This window comes from Heteronotia binoei, chromosome 16 (assembly GCF_032191835.1).
Source record: "Heteronotia binoei isolate CCM8104 ecotype False Entrance Well chromosome 16, APGP_CSIRO_Hbin_v1, whole genome shotgun sequence".
Classification (NCBI taxonomy): domain Eukaryota; kingdom Metazoa; phylum Chordata; class Lepidosauria; order Squamata; family Gekkonidae; genus Heteronotia; species Heteronotia binoei.
Genome location: NC_083238.1, coordinates 47,397,409 through 47,422,290, shown reverse-complemented (window position 1 = coordinate 47,422,290; position 24,882 = coordinate 47,397,409). Strand labels below are relative to the sequence as shown.

At 47.6% G+C, this 24,882-nt stretch overlaps 1 long non-coding RNA gene and 1 pseudogene across 1 annotated transcript in view; one reads left to right on the top strand and one right to left on the bottom strand.

Annotated features, from left to right (window-relative positions):
- LOC132585149 (uncharacterized) overlaps positions 1-24,882 on the top strand; it is a 35,938-nt gene continuing 11,056 nt past the window's right edge. The window contains exons 1-2 of the long non-coding RNA XR_009556298.1: positions 1-226; positions 20,589-20,669. This is a non-coding gene — a long non-coding RNA (uncharacterized LOC132585149). The remainder of the gene's footprint in view (positions 227-20,588; positions 20,670-24,882) is intronic.
- Positions 6,415-7,242, bottom strand: LOC132585340 (small ribosomal subunit protein uS17-like; annotated as a pseudogene).

The following is a 24,882-nucleotide window of genomic DNA, read 5'->3' as shown; positions in this document are numbered from 1 at the left end:
CCTCACCAACATTTTGAGGAGCTTCCATTTGGCTTCCATTTTAGGTTCTCTCGCTTCTTCACCTGCTGTGAGGTTCAATTCTCTTCAAAGGATTGCTGTACCTATGAATTTCCAGGTATTTGGGGGCTGAAGGCAGCTTACAGCCAGTGTGGTATACAAATAGTGTGTCAGAGTGGTGCTGAGAAAGCTAGGCCTGACTCGTCCATGAAGCTAAACAGGTCACTGGGTAAGTTCCTTCTACTTCACTAGCGAGCAGCACTGGAAAGATAAACTTTCAGCTCCTCACTGAGGACAATTTCAACTCCACCTCAGTCTGTGGTAAATGAGGCAAGCAGGCTTGCAGGCTGACTGTTGTATTATATTGAACTCTGTCTTGCCTTCGGCTAGGCTCCTAAGAACTCTAAGCTTTGCCCAATCAGGAAAGAGACTGTTTTGGAGGCAGGGTTGCCAATCCCCAGGTGGGACAGGAGGAAAAAGCCACGTGGGCTCCTGTTCTATCTTTTCACGTTACTGTTTGGTTGCTATAATCCCCAGGTGGGGGCAGGGGATCTCCTGGTTTGGAGGCCCTCCCCCCGCTTCAGGGTCATCAGAAAGTGGGGTGGGGGGACAGAAATGTCTGCTGGGCACTCCAGCATTCCCATAGGGTATAATGGAGAATTGATCTGTGGGTATCTGGGGCTCAGGTGGCTGTTTTTTGAGGTAGAGGCACCAAATTTCCAGCATAGCGATCAGCGCCTCTCCTCAAAACACCCTCCATGTTTCAAAAAGATTGGACCAGGGCGTCTACAACTATGAGCCCCCAAAGAAGGTGCCCCTATCCATTATTTCCAATGGAGGGAAGGCATTTAAAAGGTGTGCTGTCCCTTTAAATGTGATGGCCAAAACTCCCTTTAGAGTTCAATTATGCTTGTCACAACCTTGCTCCCGGCACCACTCCAAAGTCTCCTGGCTCCACCCCCAAAGTCACCAGATATTTCTTGAATTGGACTTGGCAACCCTATTTGGAGGGAACTGTCCTGATTGGGCCTTCAATGAACATCTGGATTGGCTGACTTTTTGGGACACTTGTAACGTTGTATATAGTTATTAAAAGATGATTGGCTGGAGGCAATCTCTGAAGCGCATATAAGTGGGGATATCGTTGGGTTGCGTGTGTTGTGTTTTGTGAGCTGAATAAATCACTTGCTCTTTGGTGTAGTGGTTAAGTGTGCAGACTCTTATCTGGAAGAATTGGGTTTGATTCCTCACTTGCACCTGCTGGAATGGCCTTGGGTTAGCCATAGGAGTTGTAGGAGTTGTCCTTGAAAGGACAGCTGCTGTGAGAGCCCTCTCAGCCCCACCCACCTCACAGGGTGTCTGTTGTGGAGAGAGAAGAGAAAGGAGATTGTAAGCCGCTGAGACTTTGATTCAGAAAGAAGGGTGGGGTATAAATCTTCGGTGGTCGTCGTCTTCTTCTGTTTTTGAAGAGGAGCTGCTCCGGCCTCAGTTTATGATACTGACCAGGCCAAAATTACCTGCCTTGTCCCAGTGCTTGTTACAGCAAATCCACACGCGACGCTTTCCATAGCACAGACATAAGAAATTGCCACTTGCTAATGACTGCAGCTTCTGGTGTCAGTAAAGACCCAGCAGCAGAGAAAGTCAGGCAAGCTACAGATAAGCTTTGAAAGGTCACTTGGGTTAGTCTTACAAATTAAGAGCTCAGTGGGACAGGTGCGCTTATTTTGCACAGGTGTTCAGATTACCACTGTGCCGCCTACAGCAATATGCCGGGAGCTGGTAAGTAGGGGGAAAGGAGCAAATGCAAAACCTTCCAATGCTGTGACTCTAATTTATGATGGCAGGGCTTGGAGTGTTTGTAAAATTTACGGCAGAGTTTGCTTAGCAACGTAAGCATCCATTTTTCACAGCCGCACGGCAGCCGCAGTGCCAGCATTCTTTATTATTTTTAAATGATGTGTCAAACCTAGAAGTCAATAACATTCTTAAGAAATTCAACACCTGCCCCCTCCCCCTCCCAAAAATCCGTGTACGTCATTTCTTTCCTGCAATCCTTTTTTTTAAACAGGCTTTTAAACAAGAAATCACAAACAGCAGAACTGAAATACAGTGTTGTATAAATCTTTGGGTGGCAAGCAGGGCTTTTTTGGTAGAAAAAAGCCCAGCAGGAACTCATTTGCATATTAGGCCACACCCACTGATGGCACCATCATTTTGCACAGAACTTTTTTTGTAGAAAAAGCCCAGCAGGGACTCATTTGCATATTAGGCCACACTCCCTGATGGCACCATTGTTTTGCACAGACCTTTTTGTAGAAAAAGCCCAGCAGGGACTCATTTGCATATTAGGCCACACTTCCTGATGTCACCATTGTTTTGCACAGAACTTTTTGTAGAAAAAGCCCAACAGGAACACATTTGCATATTAGGCCACACCCCCTAATGTCACCATTGTTATGCACAGGCCTTTTTTTGTAGAAAAAGCCCAGCAGGGACTCATTTGCATTTTAGGCCACACACCCTGGCACCAAGCCAGCCAGAACTGCGTTCTTGTGCTTTCCTGCTCAAAAAAAGCCCTGGTGGCAAATAAATAAAGGATCGGATATTGCTTGGGGTCATGAATGGAGAACGGTGGGAATAAAAACATATACAAATGAACTTTGAAATAAATAGTCTGCCAGGAGCTTGCTCGGTAGTTTGTGCAAGCCACTAATCTTTGTTTTCAGCCCTGCCCCCCCCCTCTCTGAAATATGGGGGGGAATAATGCTGATCTTCTAAATAGGATTAAAGGAAGAGCCATGGTTCAGTCATAGAGCATCTGCTTGGCATGCAGAATATCCCAAATTCCATCCCCGGATCAGGTTGTAGGCAATGTGAAAGGCCTTCACTTGAGACCCTAGAGAGCAGCTGCCAGTCTGAGTGGACAGTACTTCTAACGTACCAAGGGTCTGGCTCAGTTGAAGGCAGGCCTCAGATTCAGCAGAAGCTCACAGAAGGGCAGCTCCTGAACCTTTCCGATGGTTCCCCCCCTTCCTCCCCACCTACCTTGTCCATTGAATAGTAGTAGGGTTGGCAAATCCAATTAAAGAAAAATCTGGGGACTTTGGGGGTGGAGCCAGGAGACATTGGGGGTGGAGCCAGGAACAAGGGTGTGACAAGCATAATTGAACTCCAAGGGAGTTCTGGCCATCACATTTAAAGGGACAGCACACCTTTTTAAATGCCTTTCTTCCATAGGAAATAATTAAAGATAGGGGCACCATCTTTTGGGGCTCATAGAATTGGACCCTCTGGTCCAATTGTTTTGAAACTTGGGGGTAGTTTGGGGAGAGGCACTAGATGCTATACTAAAAATTTGGTGCCTCTACCTCAAAAAATAGCTCCTCCCCAGAGCCCCCAATACCCGCAGATCAATTCCCCATTATTCTCTATGGGAATCATTCTCCATAGGCAATTATAGAGTGCCCAGTAGACATTTCCCTCCCCCCCCATGCTTTCTAAAGGGGGGGAGGGCCTCCAAACCAGGGAATCCCCTGCCCCCTCCCTCTCTCTCACACACACATAGTTACTAGATCTTGTTCCTGCAGAACTTTACTTGCTGTGAAAACGAAAGCAAAAGAAAGGGAGGGGCCATTCCCCATCGAAACTGTTACTGACCCTTTCCCATGAAGTCCTTCCTGTTTCCTGTTTCCTGCTCAGCCTTAAAGGCACACATTTTACAAATAGATCAGTTTGCAGGTTTCTAAACCTGCAGGAGCTCTACAACTACATGATGACTGTGGGGGTGGGGCTTCCCCCGCTGGCCAGCTGGCTGGGGGCGGGGAGAAGCCTGTAAAAACAGGGGATCCCCCACTGGGACCTGGGGATTGGGAAGCCTAAATAGTAGGTGCAGCTGCATAACAATTCCTGGATTAGGAGAGTGGGCAGCCAGCCAGCCACCAGGGGCTTTGCCAAGCCCCCAGCAGCCCTTATCAACCCCTGGAGAAGCCTGCGCCACTCTTTCCCCACTTCTTATGTGATTTTGGGTGGTGGGGTGGCTTGCTGGCCTTTTGAATGGGGGAGGGGGGGCCCAGGAGAGCCCCAGGTGAGTGAGGCCTGCTTGAACTGGTTGGCTCTCTAGCCTGCCCAAGCAGGCCTTGCTCGCCTGGGGCTCTCCTTTCTTGCATTGGGTTCCTTTGGCTGGGGGGGGGGCATATGCTAATGAGTTATGCTAATGAGCTCCGCCACCTATTTTTCTACAAAACAACCCCTGAATTAATGCAACTTCACGTGTTTGTTGTGAGGGTTACTGAGATGATATATATTAAGTACATTGTACATTCTTAACATGTCACATAAATAGTTTGTGGTGGTCATGATATTGCGGTGGTATTGCATGCGTTGTTTTTAGGTTTTTCTGCAGTTAAGAAGGCAATCGATGATGCAGAAGCCAGTGCAGTTGGGAGAGTGTCTGCATCCATACCATAATAGTCAGTCTTCACCGCAGTGGGTGGCTGCATCGTTTGATGCACAGATAGAGTCACGGCCCCCTGGGAGATGCGTATGTGGTAACAATTACAGTGTTTCTTTTGCCAAACTTCCAAAATGAGCAGCTCTGCCACAACTATGAAATTCTGTTCTCTGTCTCATAAAATCTTGACTTATGTTACTGCAAACAGAAGTGCTCTGATTCGTTGTATACAATCTATGTGAAGAAGAAGAGAGACGAGATTGGATTTCTACCCCACCCCTCACTCAGAGTCTCAGAGTTTACAATCCCTTTTTTCTTCCCTTCCCCACAACAGACACCCTGTGAGGCAGGTGGGGCTGAGAGAACTGCTCTTGAGGCAATGGCTCTGAGAGAACTTCTGACAGACCCAAGGTCACACCAGCAGCTACATGTGGAGGCGTGGAGAATAAAACTCGGTTCTCCCAAATTAGAGTCCCCCGCTCTTAACCACTACACCAAACTGGCAAAAATTGTGCAAAAACAGGTTGCTGTGCATGGGATTTGCTGTATATGAAACATAGAATCGTAGAGTTGGAAGGGACCTCTAGGGTCATCTAGTCCAATCCCCTGCACAATGCAGGGAACCCACAAACACCTCCCCCTAAATTCACAGGATCTTCATTGCTGTCAGATGGCCATCTAGCCTCTGTTTAAAAACCTCCAAGGAAGGAGAGTCCACCACCTCCCGAGGAAGCCTGTTCCACTGAGGAATTGCTCTAACGGTCAGGAAGTTCTTTCTAATGTTGAGCCAGAAACTCTTTTGATTTAATTTCAACCCACTGTTTCTGGTCCTACCTTCCGGTGCCACATAAAACAATCCCACACCATCTTCTATATGACAGCCCTTCAAGTACTTCAAGATGGTGATCATATCACCTCTCAGCCGCCTCCTCTCCAGGCTAAACATGCCCAGTTCCTTCAACCTTTCCTCATAGGACTTGGTCTCCCAACCCCTCACAATCTTTGTTGCCCTCCTCTGGACCCGTTCCAGCTTGTCTATATCCTTCTTAAAATGTGGTGCCCAGAACTGAACACAACACTCCACGTGAGGTCTTACCAGAGCAGAGTAAAGTGATACCATCACATCATGTGATCTGGACACTATACTTCTGTTGATACAACCCAAAATTGCATTTGCCTTTTTAGTTGCCGCATCACACTGTTGACTCATGTTCAGCATATGATCCACTAAGGCTCCTAGATCCTTTTCGCACATATTACTGCTAAGACAAGTCTCCCCCATCCTATAACCATCCATTGGATTTTTCCTACCGAATTGCAGAACTTTACATTTATCCCTGTTGAAATTCATTTTATTGGTTTTAGCCCAGTTTTCCAGCCTGTCAAGGTCATCCTGTATCCTGTTTCTGTCGTCTTCTGTGTTTGCAACCCCTCTCAATTTAGTATCATCTGCAAATTTAATAAGCATTCCCTCTATTCCTTCATCCAAATCATTGATCAAGATGTTGAACAAAACAGGTCCCGGGACAGATCCTTGAGGCACTCCACTTGTCACTCCTCTCCAAGAAGATGAGGAACCATTCACAAGCACTCTTTGGGTGCAGTCTGTCAACCAGTTACAGATCCACCTAACGGTAACAAGATCCAAACCACATTTTACCAACTTGTCAACAAGGATAGTAAATGCAATGCAAATGACCAATCACAGGCCCGCAGCGCTATAATGCCAGCCAAGGCTTTTTCTGTAGCAGGAACTCCTTTGCATATTTGGCCACACACACACTGATGTAGCCAATCCTCCAAGAGCATACAGGGCTCTTAGTACAGGCCTACTGTAAGCTCCAGGTGGATTGGTTACATCAGGGGGGAGTGGCTTAATATGCAAAGGCGTTCCTGCTTCAAAAAAAGCCCTGGCCTGGCATTATAGTGCTCTTTTAATGAAAACATTGGAAAGAGAGAATCTGTTTTTTGTTTTTGTCTTTACAAAAAGTTTATTTGCACATCCCAACAAACCAGAATAGACTTCAGAACTTTTGGAACTGCTTCTTGGTACGAGCAACCTTGGTCAGCTTGAGGACATTGAAGCGGACTGTCTTACTGAGCGGACAGCACTTGCCCACAGTCACAATGACCCCGATCTGCACATCCCAGAAGCAGGGGGACAGATGCACTGACACGTTCTTGTGGCACTTCTCAAATCAGTTGTACTTGCGGATGTAATGCAGGTAGTCTCACTGGATGACAATAGTGCGCTGCGTCTTCATCTTGAGAGCCAGTTTGGTGTAGTGGTTAAGTGTGCGGACTCTTATCTGAGAGAACCGGGTTTGATTCCCCACTTCTCCACTTGCACCTGCTAGCATGGCCTTGGGTCAGCCATAGCTCTGGCAGAGGTTGTCCTTGAAAGGGCAGCTGCTGTGAGAGTCCTCTCAGCCCCACCCACCTCACAGGGTGTCTGTTGTGGGGGGAGAAGATATAGGAGATTGTAAGTGGCTCTGAGTCTCTGATTCAGGGAGAAGGGTGGGGTATAAATCTGCAATTCTTCCTCTTCTTCTTGGTGACCCCGCCTGATGAAATGCAGCCCCAAATGGACACATTGTCAGTAATGAGGCATTTCTTTTCAATGTAAGTACCCTCAATAGCCTCTTTGGGGTTTTTGAATCCAAGCCAATGTTCTCCTAGTGGGGGGGGGGCTTCTCTTTGCTGGTCTCTCCCAAGAGCACCCGCTTCTTGTTCTGGAAGATCGAGGGTTGCTTCTGGTAAGCCCTCTCGATCTGCATGTCCGCCATCTTGGGCCGCCCAAGTCGGAAAGAGAAGGGAGAATCTCAGCATGGGTTCTGTAAGGGAAGATCTTGTCTCACTAACCTGTTAGAGTTCTCTGAGGGGGTGAACAAACATGTGGACAAAAAGGACCCAATATATGTTGTTTACCTTGACTTCCAGAAAGCTTTTGATAAAGCTCCTCATCAAAGGCTCCTTAGTAAGCTCGAGAGTCATGGAGTAAAAGGGTAGGTCCTCTTGTGCTTGTGGGGGGGGGGCGGGCACAGTGGGAGGGCTTCTAGTGTCCTGGCCCCACTGATGGATGTCCTGATGGCACTTGGGGTTTTTTGGCCACTGTGTGACACAGAGTGTTAGACTGACTGGGCCATTGGCCTGATCCAACATGGCTTCTCTTATGTTCTTAATTCTGGTCTTCACTGCTCCCTTCATCCCTAAGACACCTTATCTTTGCTGTGAGTCTCATTCAGTTTGGATCTGAGCCACAGCAGGCTGCTAAATATGACCCAAAGACAGCTCTGCACTCCGAAAGTATTAAATACAAATGCAGCCCCCGCCCCGTGAACATTTTTCCCCTGAAGTGTTAATGTGGTAGGGCCCCCGCAAAGAGACCTTGTGCTGAGGTATCGTGTTGGCAGTGTCACAAGGCGAGGCAGAAAACACTTCTTACTCATGAGGAGCAGGGTGTGGGAAGGGGATAAAAGATCAGCGTTGCCATGGCGATCATTGCTTGAAGATAGCGTATTTTTAAATCTGTCTCAACCGTAAGCATTCCGAGCACATTAGCCCTTTCCCTATGAAGGCGCGTAGTTAAAATTCTGTTGCTTTTTTGCAGCTCTCAAAACGAGTACCCTGTATGAAAGGAAGGGCGTAATGCCGTCCTTCATCAACGCTGACTGGGAAGGAAAGCTTGGACTTTCCCTCCTTTTTCTTTTTAAAGAGGCTGTTGCATTAAGAGAACATAAGAGCATAAGAGAAGCCATGTTGGATCAGGCCAATGGTCCATCCAGTCCAACACTCTGTGTCACACAGCGGCCAGAAAACCCAGGTGCCATCAGGAGGTCCATCAGTGGGGCCAGGACACTGGAAGCCCTCCCACTTTGCCCCCCCCCCCCACAAGCACCAAGAATACAGAACATCGCTGCCCCAGACAGAGAGTTCCATCTATACGCTGTGGCTAATAGCCACTGGTGAACTTCTGCTCCATATGTTATCCAATCCCCTCTTGGTTTACTATGCTTGTAGCTGCCACCTCCTCTTGTGGCAGCGAATTCAATGTGTTAATCACCCTTTGGGTGAAGAAATACTTCCTTTTATCCGTTCTAACCCAACTGCTCAGCAATTTCATTGAGTGTCCATGAGAAACTGTATTGTTGAGAGAGGGAGAAAATGACTTCTTTCATTCCTACTTCTCTTGTTCCAGAATTAGAGTTGCCTGATCTCTGCTGGCCACCGGTGGGGGACAGAGAGAGCAGGGTTGCCATAGTTAGGCTGGGGAAGCTCCTGGATATTTGGAGATGGAGCTTTTGCGGGACAAGGACCTCAGTGGGGTACAGGGTTGCCAGCCTCCAGGTGAGGCAAAGCTGGAGGAAACTGTGCTTTAATAAAGACAATAAAAGACAAGACTTACATCCACCCAAACTTTTCTGAGAGATTATTCTCTAATGTAACAAAATTGTGTAAAACATTACCATGAGCTCAATATATTGTGCCAACGTATTATAATAAACCATTGCTAGCAAGTCCATCGTAAGAGAAAGTCCATCTTGAGAGTCCAAAATGTAGGGTTGCCAAGTCCAATTCAAGAAATATCTGGGGACTTTGGGGGTGGAGCCAGGAGACTTTGGGGGGTGGAGCCAGGAGACATTAGGGGTGGAGCCAAGATCAAGGCTGTGACAAGCATCACTGAACAACAAAGGGAGTTCTGGCCATCACATTTAAAGGGATGGCACACCTTTTCAATTCCTTCCTTCCATAGGAAATAATGAAGGATAGGGGCACCTTCTTTTGGGGCTCATAGCATTGGACCCCCTGGTCCAATCTTTTTGAAACTTGGGGGGTATTTTGGGGAGAGGCACTAGATGTTATACTGAAAATTTGGTGCCTCTACCCCAAAAAACAGCCCCCCCCAGAGCCCCAGATACCCACAGATCTATTCTTCATGATTTTCTATGGGAATAAAACTCCATAGGGAATAATAGAGTTCCCAGCAGACATTTCCCTCCCCTCCCCCCGCTTTCTGACGACCCTGAAGCAGGGGGAGGGTCTCGAAACCGGGGGATCCCCTGCCCCCACCTGGGGATTGGCAACCTTACCAAAATGCCAAGTTTGGAAAAGGCTTCAGTGCAGAACTATCTTGTCCCGCGTAGCAATCTCAAAGTGCAACACGCCCCCTAGGTGAAATTTGCATGTTTTGATACTAATTCTTCTTCAGGCGACTATTCTCCTGGAACCGAAGCTCTCAATTTTTGGCATGCAGGAGTCTAAACATTCAGAAGCGGCGTTGCTCTTTAGGGCCTGGAGATCTTCCACTTTTACAACGGATCTCCAGCTGGCAGAGATCAGCTCCCCTGGAGAAAATGGCTGCTTGGAAGGGTGGGCTCTATGGCATTGTACCATGCTGAGGCCCCTCCCCTCCCCAAACCCCACCCTCTCCCAGATCCACCCCCAAAGTCTCCAGGTATTTTCCAGCACAGACCTGGCAACCCTTGTGGGGTACAATGCCATAGAGTCTACCCTCCGAAGCATCCATTTTCTCCAGGGGAACTGATCTCTGTAGTCCGGAGATGAGCTATAATTCTGGGGCCCCACTTGGAGGCAGGCATCCCTAGACATTCTGTGATTCCTTGCTATTAATCTGGAAATTAATTGTACAGTCCTTAATAAACCTGTACACTGTATTCATTTTAGCTGTGATAATGATTCTAATGCACTTCTCAGAGCTAATATTAAAAGGTCAACACACATCCTCCTGGGAATCCAAAACATGGTTTGGCTCTGGGATCCTGTTAATTAGATTCGTGGGGCCACGGGGACGCTTCAAGCGGCTTCAAAGCAGGATTTTTAAAATCACATTTTAAAAAATAATTTTAAAAAGCAATGTTGCACACATTTTCACGTAAAGAAAAGGTCAGGACAAAACGCCACGCATGACTCAAAAATACGGTTGCCAACTCTGGGTTGGGAAATAGCTGGAGATTGGGGGTGGGGCCTGAGAAAGGTGGGGTTTGGGGAGAGGGAGGAGCCTCAGCAGTGCCATATTATCTGGAAATCATCTGTAATGCTGGGAAATCTCCAGGCCACAACTTGATGATGGCAACCCTACTAAACCCCTTTTTATGAATTAAAAAAATAAAACATCTCAACCCCTTTGTAAAACCTGAGAGAGTGGGTGGCAATTCGTGTAGCGTTAATTCAAACCAGGGCTTTTTTTGAGCAGGAACGCACAGGAATGTAGTTCCGGCTGGCTTGGTGTCAGGAGGAGTGGCCTAATATACAAATGAGTTCCTGCTGGGCTTTTTCTACAAAAAAAGCCCTGTGTGGAACAATGATGACATCAGGGTGTGTGGCCTAATATGCAAACGAGTCCCTGCTGGGCTTTTTCTACCCAAAAAAGCCCTGTGTGAAACAAAGGTGACAACAGGGGGTGTGGCCTAATATGCAAATAAGTTCCTGCTCAGCTTTTTCTACAAGAAAAGCCCTGATTCAAACCACGGTTTGCTGCTTTGCATTAATATGCTCCCACCTTCCCACTTCCTCCCTTCCTGCTTGGTGTCTTGCAGTTCAATAATTTACTTCCAGTCATTGTTACTGCCAAACCATGGTTTGTGCTTAACCTCCAAACCCACAGCTCTAAGCCATGAGTTGAAATTATCCTGCAATATTGGTTTGGGAACCAAGTGCAAATAGGGTTGCCAATCCCCAGGTGGGCAAAAACAATGAAAAGACCATGCAATTTCCAACAAACATATGTATAAGTGTATTACAGTGTAGAATAATCGAACAAATTGTAGTTTGTAGTTGCAAATTGTAGTTGCAGTCCATGAATGCTGAAAAACCTTTTCAGACCAAAAATAGGTGTTCTGCAGATATAGTCCCATAAAGAGTGCTTTCCTCCTTTCTTCCACTAGCCAATTAGATCGATTCCCATAAGGTATAATGGAGAATTGATCCACGGGTATCTGGGGCTCTGGGGTGGGGCCGTTTTTTGAGGTAGAAGCACCAAATTTGCAGCATAGCATCCAGCATAGCCTCTCCCCAAAGTACCCTCTAAGTTTCAAAAGGACTGGACCTATGACTGGATTCTATGAGCCCCCAAAGAAGGTGCCCCTATCCTTCATTATTTCCAGTGGAGGGGAGGAATTTAAAAGGTGTGTGGTCCCTTTAAATGTTATTGCCAGAACTCCCTTTGGAGTTCAATCATGCTTGTCACACCCTTGTTCCTGGCTCCACCCCCAATGTCTCCTGGCTCCACCCCCAAAGTCCCCAGATATTTCTTGAATTGGACTTGGCAACCCAAAGTGCAAACCCACAGACTTCAGACTTGGGAGGTAGCGGTACGCACACGCATACATGAACATATGAAGCTGCCTCATACTGAATCAGACCCTTGGCCCATCAAGATCAGTGTTGGACCTGCATCAGCTCTCCAGGGTCTCAGGTTGAGGTTCTTCACATAATCTCCTACCTGATTCTTTTAACTGGGGATGCTAAGGATTGAACCTATGACCTTCCACATGCCAAGCAGATGCTCTGCCAGCAAGCCACAGCCCCTCCCCTTAATGGCAATGGCAAAATAAGTTTTGTGCTAAAGCGGACAATGAACTTTGAGCTTGTGGTGGAAAGAGAAAGGGGGAAAGTCAATGAGAAACCACAGGAACATGGAACTTACTCATACTGCCAAACTGTGGTATGGCATGGGATCTGAGCTTAAACCAGAGAGAGGAAATGTGAGAGGTCTCTCTACATAAAGAATTCCATATGGAGGGTGCGAAGACTAAGAAGCCCCTGCTCTCTGGAATATCAATCAGCTTCCACATGGGACCTGAGGACATGGAAAGACTCCTAAAGGAGAAGGCAGTTCCTGAGGGCCACATAGCGATGCTCTAACCTAGGAAATCCTACTATGTAGGCAGGGGTGGAATTCTAGCAGGAGTTTCTTTGAATATTTGGCCACACGCCCCTGATGTAGGCAATCCTCCGAGAGCTTACAAAAAAGAGCCTTCTAAGCTCTTGGAGGATTGGCTGCATCAGGGGTGTGTGGCCTAATATGCACAGGAGTTCCTGCTAGAATTCCACCCCTGCATGTAGGTGCCAAGATGTAATCCCAACAGTAGATTGGGACTTCTACGCATTCCGCTCTCTGAATCTGAGTTATGGCTTCTAAATATATGAGGAAGAATAAAGAACAGCTTGTTCCAGGGCAGATATTCTTGGACATCCAAATTCCTGACTCCACATGCTATCCTAACTAGCGCAAAGAGGGTTTTGGAAATCTACTGCAGTTCTAATAATTCTTTCCTGGGAGCCAACCCCATTAGCACAGGATTCCCAGCAGACCTGCTTGGGCATTCTATGAACAGCACAGAACAAAATCCGGCTTCCACTTTAAGGGCGCCAATCCAGGAGCGGATTCAAAAGTGGAAGTTTCTCCATGCGAGAGCTGGCAAAGATCAGATTCCTAATAACACCGCCAGCTGGTGTTCCCTTCCTTCTGTCTTGTTTCCCCTTCCCCCGCAGAACCCGAGCAGGTCCCTTCTGTCTTGGAGAGGAGAGGCACAAACCCTCTCTCTCTCCCTGCCTGGTTCCTAATTAGCAACGGACCCAGCATTTTTAACTCCTCATCCACGATGACTCATAGATTGCAGCAAGGGAGGTATCGATCCGTTCCTTTATCCGAGCCCTGGTGAAGAAACAGAAGCCCCTAATTATCTGGGCCGAAATGCCAATACCTTCCTGAAGATGCACGTTTATGTCTGAGCATTTTACATGAAAAGCGTCTGGAGAGAAAGGTTGGCGATCTTTTTCTATTGTGAAGGTTTGTTAAAGGCACGCTACCTATTTCCTGTAGTTACAACTCTTTTGTGAGCTACCTGTCGTCGGATGGACTGGCCAAGCATGATGGCTTCTGGGAAAGAATAGATTTAGGTCACTTTCTTTCCTAAGTTCATTTAGTGTTTGCAGGGCCAGTGCGTGGGGTAGGGTTGCCAAGTCCAATTCAAGAAATATCTGGGGACTTTGGGGGGGTGGAGCCAGGAGACATTGTGGGTGGAGCCATAAGCAAAGTTGTGACAAGCACAACTGAACTCCAAAGGGAGTTCTGGCCATCACATTTAAAGGAAACGCACACCTTTTAAATGCCTTCCCTACATTAGAAATAATGAACGATAGGGGCACCTTCTTTTGGGGCTCATAGAATTGGACACCCTGGTTCAATCTTTTTGAAACTTGGAGAGCATTCTGAGGAGAGTCATCAGATGCTATGCTGAAAATATGGTGCCTCTACCTCAAACCAGAGCCCCAGGTACCCCCAGATCAATTCTCCGCTATACCCTATGGGAATCAATCTCCACACAGGGAATAATGAAGTGCCCAGCAGACATTCCCCCCCCTCCCCGTTTCTGACGATTGGTATCTCTGCTCACGAATGGCTGAACTTCCAACTTCTTCAGAGTAACACAGAACAACCAAAGGTTCATGTTTACCTTTCCTATGCAAATGACCTCTGAAAAGATTGTGCAACCAACGGAGGCTCTGGGCTGCTTTCACATCCACTGGGAGCAGCCATCTTGTTCTGCCTACTCCCCCCGCCCCCATTCAGCCTTAAAGACACAGACACACCATCCCAAGCGGAGTCTGAAGCCTCTGGAGGGGGAAAGGCACATGGTGGCTGTGGGGGTGGGGCTTCCCCTGCTGGCCAGCTGACTGGGAGTGGGAAGGAGCCTGGGAAAGCGGGAGAACCCCCGCTGGGACCTGGGGATTGGTAAGCCTAGCGTGGGAGTCGGCAAACTAGGCAAATGCCTAGGGTGCTGGATCCCAGCAGAGGTGGGGGTGGGTGGGCGCCCCTTCCCTGCTCGCACAGTCCTTGAGCCTCAGACTTGCTTCCCGTCCGCAGTGCCCTCTGAACTGGCGAGTGCTGCGGAGGGAAAGTGCCGAGTGTTTTTTCTTGGCTTTAAGGGGTCAGGGGAGCTCTCTCAACCCCTTAAAGCCAAGAAAAAATGGGGCTTCCTGTCTGCAGCGCCTGCTGAACTTGGCGAGCGCTGTGGAGGGGATGTGCTGAGCCCCCGGTGTGATGACATCACCTCTGGGTGACATCATCACGCTGCACATGTGCAAAGCGTACGCACAAAAGATCTACTGGAGGGGGTGCACGTTGGGGTTCTGCCTTGGCAGCAGAACCCCACACACCGGGCCTGAGTGTTTGCATGTAACATACCAGATACTATGGAAGGCAGATAGTAAGGGTTTATAAATTACAGAGGGTTTGTAAATTACAGAAGTCTCTGAAAGTTCCAAAGGTCCTTGAAAGTTTCATTGAATCTCTGAGCTTTGAACATCGGGACATATTGCAGCCACCTGCTGGGAACAGAGGAGCTGCTGCATTTTGCATTAACTGCAGTTTCTGAATCACCTTCAAGGTCAACCCCATGTAGACTATGTTACAGTAGTTAAGCTCCATTGGCACCTGACATGCCCGGCATGATTATGTCACCTGGAAGTGACATCATCATACTGGGCAGGTTGCTCAGGAATGCTCTAGCATTTGGCTACAAAAACTCTATGGCACCATAGAGTTTTTAACTAAAATGCTGGAGCATCCCTGTGTGATGTGCCCAGCATCAAAGGTCATTTTGTAGAAAAAAAGGTGGTGGAGCTCATCCAGGGATCGTTATGCAGCTGCACATACTATTCAATGAACAAGAAGGTGGAACTCTCAGGAGGAGGTGGAACTCTCAGGAGGAGGTGGAACTCTCAGAAAGGTTCAGGAGTTGTGCTCCTGTGAGCTCCCATTGAATCTGAGGCCTGCCTGGCACAATTATGTCACTTCTGGGTGATGTCATCGCACCACACATGCAAAGTGTGCACGAGGGGACTCCCCCTGCTGGCAGCCAAGTAAGGCCTGGCGACCCTAGTCACCCAGCAGGATACATGTGTCCCAAAACAGCTTACAATTGCCTTCCTTTCCTCTCCCCACAACAGGCCTCATGTGAGGCAGGTGCGGCTGAGAGAGTTCTGAGAAAACTGGGACTGGCCTGAGGTCATTCAGCAGGCCTCATGTAGAGGAGTGGGGATCAAACCCAGTTCTCCAGCTTAGAGTCCGCCACTCTTAACCACTACACCATACTGGCACTGGATAGTGGTAGGATACAAAGTTATACATCTTAATATTGTAATATTTTTATTGGTTTAACCGGAGAGCCAGTTTGGTGTAGTGGTTGAGTGCGCAGACTCTTATCTGGGAGAACCAGGTTTGATTCCCCACTCCTCCACTTGCAGCTGCTGATGTGACCTTGAGTCGGTCAGAAGTTCTCACAGAGCTGTTCCTCTCAAGAGCATTTATGGGAGAGCTCTCTCAGCCCCACCTACCTCACAGGGTGTCTGTTGTGGGGAGAGGAAGGGAATGGAGATTGTAAGCCGCTCTGAGACTCCTTCAGGTAGTGAAGAGCAAGGTATAAATCCAATCTCCTCCTCCTCTTCTTCTATTATTATGTTGTTTAAGTGTTGCAAGTCACTGCAAGACCCTTTGGGTAAGCAGCAAAGAAACACACACACACACAAAACCATTAAAGCCAACATGTTAGATTGCCTTAAAAGCACTATCCTACCCAGCATCTGGAAGTGTCCAGCTGTCTTATATGCTACAAGGCAAGATACCACATAAAGGTAAAGGTAGACCCCTGGGCAAGCACCAGTCATTTCCGACTCTGGGATGATGTTGCTTTCACAACATTTTCACGGCGGACTTTTTACAGGGTGGTTTGCCATTGCCTTCCCCATTCATCTACACTTTCCCCCCAGCAAGCTGGGGACTCATTTTACTGACCTCAGAAGGATGGAAGGCTGAGTCAACCTCGAGCCGGCTACCTGAACCCAGCTTCCACCGGGATTGAACGAAGGTTGTGAGCAAAGTTTAGGACTGCAGTACTGCAGTTTTACCACTCTGCATCACGGGGCTCTGTAAGGTACCACATACCCACCCACATGCTCTAAGCTCACATGCCAGTTTTATTTGCTGGATCACACTCCTTCCTTTCAACATTGGTTTGATCCCACCTATGAAAACAGCACTCATCCATTAACCATTTATTTTTTAAAAAATACACTTCCAAGCCTACACCACTGCTGTCAATCATTTCTGATGCTTCGGAGAAGGATGGGAAAGTTACGCTCTATGAAAGGGGTCTTTCTTCATTTAAGAAGATACACCTTGCTAGCATAGCTGTGATTCTTCTAAAGGGAGAGGTTCACATTGTGTTTTCCCTTCGCCGCTTGCTCTAACGATATTGAAGTGGGATCAAACTTCCCCCCTTAGTGAAATACACAGAAAGCCGTAGATTTGTACATCCTTGAACTGTACAGTAGATCGTTTTTGCTCATGCCGGGAGCTTAGTCAGATGTGAGGGGCCGATTACATTTATCCTGTTTGCTTCAGATAATCCTTTAAGACAATTTAAGCATTTTTGGCTCGGCGTCCACACAGTGGCTTTCTCTCCCGCTGCGATCCGAAATTACAGCTGAACATTCATCCAGGAGTTCCAAAAGTATCCAAACAACGGAGACCATCGGCGCTATGCTCAGTAGGCGTCAGCCCCCCGATGATGTCAACGAGAGAGGCTAGAATAGACGTATTGATATATTGAATACAGTCCTGGGCTGCTTGCAACACTCCCCCCTCCCGGGTGATGAGAAAGGCCGTGGAAAAGTCAAAGCACCGAATAATGGGTAACTGGATTATCTCTGCAACCGAGCATTTCAAATGCAGCCGGCTTTCTTCGGCGTTTATTAGGATTCTTAGGCCATTCTAAGCTTTGCACAGGCTGAAACCATTCTAGCCCCACCAAGCTGCTGTTAGCCAGAACAGAATCACACGACAACATCCTGTTTTCTACCTTGCCTTCAGAGAAGGAAGACAATAAGAAATGCATCTTGTTTGTATCTGTTTTTTTTTTTACATAAAAGGCAGTTCTTCATTCTTTTTGCACACTTGGAAGTATCTCTGTTTACAAGGGTTTTTTTTTCCAAGGCATTGTTACATATTATGTGTTTTTCATAGCTTTCCTGACTTGTTTCTCTGCTGGATATATTAATCTCTTCCCTTCTGCAGACGCATATTCAGAAGAGGATTATACAATAATGGTGCCACAAATTAATTCAGCAGTCCTATTAACATGACCTCCCAGTAAAATGGAGTATTAAGATGGTGCAGTGGTTAATACTAATCTAAAAGATTACCGTCTGGGCTTTTTTTTTTGTAGCAGGAACTCCTTTGCATATTAAGCCACATGCCCCTGATGTAGCCAATCCCCCAAGAGTTTACAGGGCTCTTAGTACTGGGCCTACCATAAGCTCTTGGAGGATTGGCTACATCAGGGATGTGTGGCCTAATATGCAAAGGAGTCCCTGCTGCAAAAAAGGCCTTGATTACTGTATCCTCCCATAGATCCGTGCATAAAGGAGCTGAAGCAAAAGAGTTCTTTAGGGGTAGGACTTTTTTGTAACCCCCCCCCCCCAAAACAGCAGGAACTTATTTGCATATTAGGCCACACCCCTGATGTCACCATTGTTTCACACAGTTTTTTTGTAGACAAAGTCAATCAGGGACTCATTTGCATAATAGGCCACACCTCTGATGTTACCATTGTTTCACATGGGGCTTTTTTGTAGAAAAAGCCCAGCAGGAATTCATTTGCATATTAGGCTACACCCCCTGATGCCAAACCAGCCAGAACTACATTCCCGTGCTTTCCTGCTCAAAAAAAGCACTGTTTAGGGGGATATATTGTTTGTACTTACATATGCATATTTGACACTATCAAGCTTGGGCTCAACAGGAATGGGGCGGCGGTGGGGGGGTGGCTATCTCTCTAGAGAAATAAATGTCTGTGGGTTGAGGTATATGTACAACATCAGTGATTTTTGTATCCTGCTTTTCTCTACCTTCAGGAGTCTTGAAATGGCTTACAATCACATTCCCTTCCCCTCCCCACAACAGGCACCTTGTGAGGCAAGTGGGGCAGAGAGAGTCCTGAGAGAGCAGTGAGTGGCCCAAGATCACCCAGCAAGCCTCATGTCTCAAAGCAGCTTACAATTCCCTTCTATTGTAAGTAGGGTTGCCAAGTCCAATTAAAGAAAAATCTGGGGACTTTGGGGGTAGAGCCAGGAGACTTTGGGGGTGGAGCCAGGAGACATTGGGGGTGGAGCCAAGAACAAGGATGTGACAAGCATAATTGAACTCCAAGGGAGTTCTTGCCATCACATTTAAAGAGACAGCACACCTTTTAAAATGCCTTTCTTCCATAGGAAATAATTAAGGATAGGGGCACCATATTTTGGGGCTCATAGAATTGGACCCTCTGGTCCAATCGTTTTGAAACTTGGGAGGTATTTTGGGGAGAGGCACTAGATGCTATACTAAAAATTTGGTGCCTCTACCTCAAAAAATAGCCCCCCCAGAGCCCCCAATACCCACGGATCAATTTCCTATTATTCCCTATGGGAATCGTTCTCCATAGGAATAGAGTGCCTAGTAGACATTTCCCTCCCCCCCCCACGCTTTCTAAAGGGGGGGAGGGCCTCCAAACTAGGGAATCCCCTGCCCCCTCCCTCTCTCACACACACACACACTTACCAGATCTTCCTCCGGACAACTCTACTTCCTGTGAAAACGAAAGCAAAAGAAAGGGAGGGGCCATTCTCAGAAGCCCTTTCTGCCTCCGGCTTCCTGCCCAGCCTTAAAGGGGCAGACATTTTGCAAACGGCTCAGGAGCTCTACAACATGAAGCCTAAAGGTATGTTCTCCCCACCCCCTCCACCCCTCACCCCCGCTTCCAGAGTTTTGAAGAGCGGGAGATGAGGCTGCGAAACCAGAAGTCTCCCGCCAGAGCGGGAGGTTTGGGAAGCCTAATTGTAAGTTTTACACTGTGTAACTGAAGCTAAGCTGCGGCAGCCATTTTGTGGCCGGCTCCCCCTCCTGTGGCAGCCATTTTGTTGCTGCGCCCACCATGCCGTGTCAGAATTCCGAATGTGCCTGCAGGCTCGAAAAGGTTGGGGACCCCTATAATAGAGTATCATTTAATACACTGCAGCTGCTGAAGTTATTTTGAACAGTTAAGAACACATTGTAAAGTAGGGTTGCCAGGTCCAACACAGGAAATATCTGGGGACTTTGAGAGTGAAGCCGGAAGACTTTGGGGATGGAGCCAGGAGCTAGCTTGCGACAAGCATGATTGAACGCCGAAGGAGTTCTGGCCATCCAGAGCCGGATTGACAATTAGAGCAAGGAAGCACTGGCCTATGGGCCCCCATGCCTTCAGGGGCTCTGGGCTGACTTTTCCTCCTCCCCCCCCCCCTGCTTGCAGCCCTCTCAGCTTGGAAGAGCAGCCAGCAACTGAGCTGCTCTTTGCCAGACTTGCCTGGTACGGCTGCTGCTGGTGTGGTTGCCAAGTTTGCCTCTCTCTGCTTCTCCCCTGAAGCTTCGTAAAAGTGGCTCTTAAGAAAGTGCTTGCTGGCTGCAGTGGGGGCCATGGGTGGTGGGACTGGCACCCAGACTCAGATAATTTGCAAGGGGCCCCCCAAGATTTCAACGCCTAGGGGCCTCCACAGGGTTTAATCCAGCACTGCGGCCATCGCTGCTCCTTTTAAAAGCCTTTCTTCCATTGGAAATAATGGAGGATAGGGGCACATTCTTTTGGAGCTCATAGAATTGGACCTCCTGAACCTTTGGGGGGGGGGGTTGTGGAAATGCACAAGATGGTATGCTGAAAATTGGGTGTTTCTACCTAAAAAAAAAAAGAGCCCCCCCCAGCCCCAGATACTCACAGATCAATTCTCCATTATACCCTACAAAGATTGGTCTCCATAGGGAATAATAGCATATCCAGCAGACATTTCCCTCCCCACCCCACCCCCTGCTTTCTGATAACACTGAAATGTGAGGAGGGCGTCCAAACCAGGGAATCCCCCGCCCCCAACTGGGGATTGGCAACCCTATGATGACTACATGTTTCTATTATATCTAGCTGGGAGAAAAATCCTCATCAGCTTTAGATTTCCGACTCAGTAACTAGGAGTTTTTTTAGTGGTACGTGTTTTTAACATACATTTTGTCATTCTGGGTACCTTCTCCTGTTGTTTTCTCCTGAAGATGAAGATGGCTACGTGTTTTTCCTGGAAACCATGACTTAAACAGCTGAGCCTACGTGAGGAACAGGCAGAAATGCAAGTGGTGAGTGAAACACCAGCGGACATCTGGGAGAAGAAGGGCTTTCCCTGTTGAATGCTCACCGCTCACACAGGTGTTAAAAGCGATGAAACCTCACTGGGGGGCAAATATGACATATGAAGTTGTCTTATACTGAATCAGACCCTCGGTCCATCAGAGTCAATATTGTCTACTCAGACTGGCAGTGGCTCTCCAGAGTCTCAAGCTGAGGTTTTTCACACCTGCTTGCCTGGACCCTTTTTAGTTGGAGATGCTGGAAATTAAACCTGGGATCTTCTGCTTACCAAGCAGATGCTCTACCACTGAGCCACCATCCCTCCCCAAAGTCAGTATTGTCTACTCAGACTGGCAGTGGGTCTTTAGGGTCTCAAGCTGAGGTTTTTCACACCTATTTGCCTGGACCCTTTTTAGTTTAAGATGCTGGAGATTGAACCTGGGACCTTCTGCTCACCAAGCAGATGCTCTACCACTAAGCCACCGTCCCTCCCGAATAGCACCAAATACCTCCTGAATTGCCTTTTTTCATATCTTTGTGCCTTTTCATGACACAAAATATAATTAGAGCAGTATAATTTTCTAAACAAATTTAGTGTTGGAGCAAGGCGGCGGGCGGGGACACACCAGGTTTTACCTCCTCCGGGCATTGTGCTTTGAAAGAGAAAGAGGACATTTGACAATACCGTTGCCTCCTAAATATTGGTTGCACCGAGTCTTTCTTTCACGGCTGTGACTCCTGTGGGTAAAGAATGTGGATAATACAAGCAGTTAATGGGAAATTGGTGAGAAATATCTGCTGGTTTCTGTGGAGGAGGAGAGGGATAGATGGATCCTGTGGCTGGCATTTTCTCAGCAAAGCTGCTAAATTCAAGGAGTAATGTTCACATTTTAGCAGATAAACGTGATGCCCCCCACACACTTCTTTTCCTCCCAGCTTTTTCTTCTTTTAGAACAGCTACTGAGGAATCCGGATTGGCAATTACAGAGTACGTTATGCATATTCTAAAGGCAGCTGCTTCTAGATTCCTTTTTGCAGCTAAATGGGGGCGGGGGGGCTTTTCGTTTTATCAGCAGATCCCCTAAGTGATCCTTCTCTCTTAAACACAAACCTGGTTAAATAACTGTCCTCCATGAGGTGTCTCGTTCTCCTAAATGGAGAACAGGCTAGCGAGTGGTCCAATTAATCTTTTGTTTAAAACGCTGTAAATACTGACAAAAACAGATTGGTAGGAAATGAGTAAATGGGCCCAGGAGTGGGAGATTGTGCAGAGGCTGCAGGTCAACTGATATAATTGAAGTTCAGATTCCAAAGGGACTGTTCTGAGTTACTTAGAATTAAACACGCCGGCCTCAACAACTGGAATATGCAAGCATTTCGCTGTAGTGCAAACAGCAGGATCTGGCTGGTAGGTTTTCACGACTCTGAGGGCCGTAGCTGCACAATGGTTAAAAACAGTGCGGGATTTGGGGTCCCCAGTTGGGATTACAGGATCCCCTGGTTTAGAGACCTTTCCCCTGCTTCAGAAAGCGGGGTTGGGGGAGGAAATGTCCACTGGGCACTCCATTGTACTCTATGGAGACCAGTTCCCATAGGATATAATGGAGAATTGATCTGTGGGTATCTGAGGCTTGGGAGGGCATTTTTTGAGGTAGAGGTACCAATTTTTCAGCATAGCATTAGAGGCCTCTCTTCAATCCTGCCCCCTCCAAGTTTCAAAAAGATTGGACCAGGGGGGTCCAATTCTATGAGCTCCCAAAAGAAGGTGCCCTCATCCTCCATTATTTTCAATGAAGGGAAGGCATTTAAAAGGAGTGCAATCCCTTTAAATGTGATAACCAGAACTCCCTTCAGAGTTCAATTATGCTTGTCACACCCTTGATCCTGGCTCCACCCCCAAAGTCCCCAGGTGTTTCCTGAGTCTGACCTGGTAACCCTTGTCAAAGACCAAATCTACACATGGCTGGATGTTGTGCGATAACTATCAGATAGCAATCATCCTCTATTGGATTGGGTCGTCTACTCAGGATAATGCTCCTGCAAAGGATAGCTATGCCACAACGAAAACAGAATATCCAACCATGTGAGGATACAACCGAAGTCTGTATTGTCTGCTCTGACTGGGAACAGCTCTGTAGTGTCTGAGAGAGAGGTCTTTCATATCACCTATGACCCAATTCTTTTAACTGGTGGTGCTGGGGATTGAACATAGAATCTTCTGCAGGCAAAGCAGATGGTTTTACCATAAAGATAAAGGTAGTCCCTTGTGAAAGCACCAGTCATTTCCAACTCTGGGGTGATGTTGCGTCACGACGTTTTCATGGCAGACTTTTTACGGGGTAGTTTGCCATTGCCTTCCCCAGTCATCTACACTTTTCCCCCAGCAAGCCGGGGACTCATTTTACCAACCTTGGAAGCATGGAAGGCTGAGTCAACCTGGAGCCGGCTACCTGAACCCAGCTTCCACCGAGATTGAACTCAGGTCATGAGCAGAGAGCTTGGACTGCAGTACTGCAGCTTTACCACTCTGTGCCACGGGGGCTCCTCAGTTTTACCATAGCCCCTCCCTGAAAGGAGGATAGGATGTCTGCATACAGCAGTGACCCCTCAACATGGTGTTGTGCGGATAATTGTGGTGCCTACCAGTGTATTTCCTGGTGCCTTCTTCCATCTTGTTGGAACAGGAGGGGTCTGGGAAGACCCCAGTAGGAATTACTTTTATCTCTTCAGGGAGCACTCTTTGCTATTTTATCCTAAGATGACATTTAGCTTGGAACCTCCTGATATTATGCGACTAGTTCCATGGAAGCCATTTTGTGGGCAACCGTCCCCCACAGAGGGCGGACATTTTGTGGTGGCGCCTATTGCCTGTTCTCAACATCCTAAAGGGCCCACAGGATCAACAAAGTTGGGAACTCCTGGTATACAGGTCTCGTACAGACATTCAGCCTCCATCCTTTTATCTCATCGTAATCGTCTCCCTTCATTTAACTCATCTAATTTACTTGAGTTCCTGGCAAAACATCTGAAGTCTGTACGACAACAAATTGTATTTCGCACGACAGATGCACTGTCGCTGATGGCACGTACCCAATCATTTCTTTTGTGCTACTGTTGCGCTTTGTCAAATTGGCTTTTTTGAAATATTACGAACATTCGCAAAACTCTTCACTTGAGATAATAGGAGGGAATGAGGACTGAAGCACATGATAGACACAACAGGGTTCCTACCGCCAGCACCTTTAATGCTAAGAAAGAACTGTTTGACGGAGTGGGCTTTTGTCCACAAATGCTTATGCTGCAATCAGTCAAAAGATAGCCTTCATGAGGCCACTAGGCAGGGGTTGTTTTGTAGAAAAATAGGTGGTGGAGCTCATTAACATAATTCATTAGCATATCCTGCCACCCCCCAGCCAAAAGCAACCTGGCGTAAGAAAAGAGAGCCCCAGGCAAACAAGGCCTGCTTGGGCTGGCTAGAGATCCAGCTAGCCCAAACAGGCCTCACTCACCTGGGGCTCTCCTTGGCTGCCCCCCCCCACAGTCAAAAGGCCAGCAAGCCACCCCCCATCCAAAATCACATAAGTGGAGAAAGGGTGGCACGGGCTTCTCCAGGGGTTAATGAGGGCTGCTGTGGACGTGGCAAACCTCCTGGTTGCTGGCTGGCTGGCTGCTCTCCTAATCCAGGGATTGTTATGCAGCTGCACCTACTATTCAATGGATGAGGTAGGTGGGGAGGAAGAGGGGGAATTCTCAGAAAGGTTCAGGAGCTGTGCTACTGGAAGCTCCTGCTGAATTCAAGGCCTGCCACTAGGTTTCCTTTTGTTTTTCTCGTCGCATGTCTGTCCCTCTGGAATTTGTATGAAGCTTAAAGTGTACCAGCCACAACCCAGGATCATTGTGCTGGCATATAATTCAGCCATGGATAAAGGGAATGTGTCTCTGTTTTGGTTTGATCTGTCAGCAGCCTTTGTGTGGGGGGTGACACATACCCTGCACAGATATGAGGTGGAGTGATGCCGTGACAGTCCTGGTTCTTTTGATCATACTGATTGTAGAAGGTTGCAATGGGACAAGTTGAATCAGCCATGTTGCGGGGGCTGGCATGGGGTGTGCCACAAGGTTCTGTTGCTCTCTCCTAGGTCAGGGTTTCCCAAACTTCCCCCCCCTGTGGCCTGTTTTTTTCTCTGTGGTCCGGGTGGAGCATGCTCAGGGAGCGATACA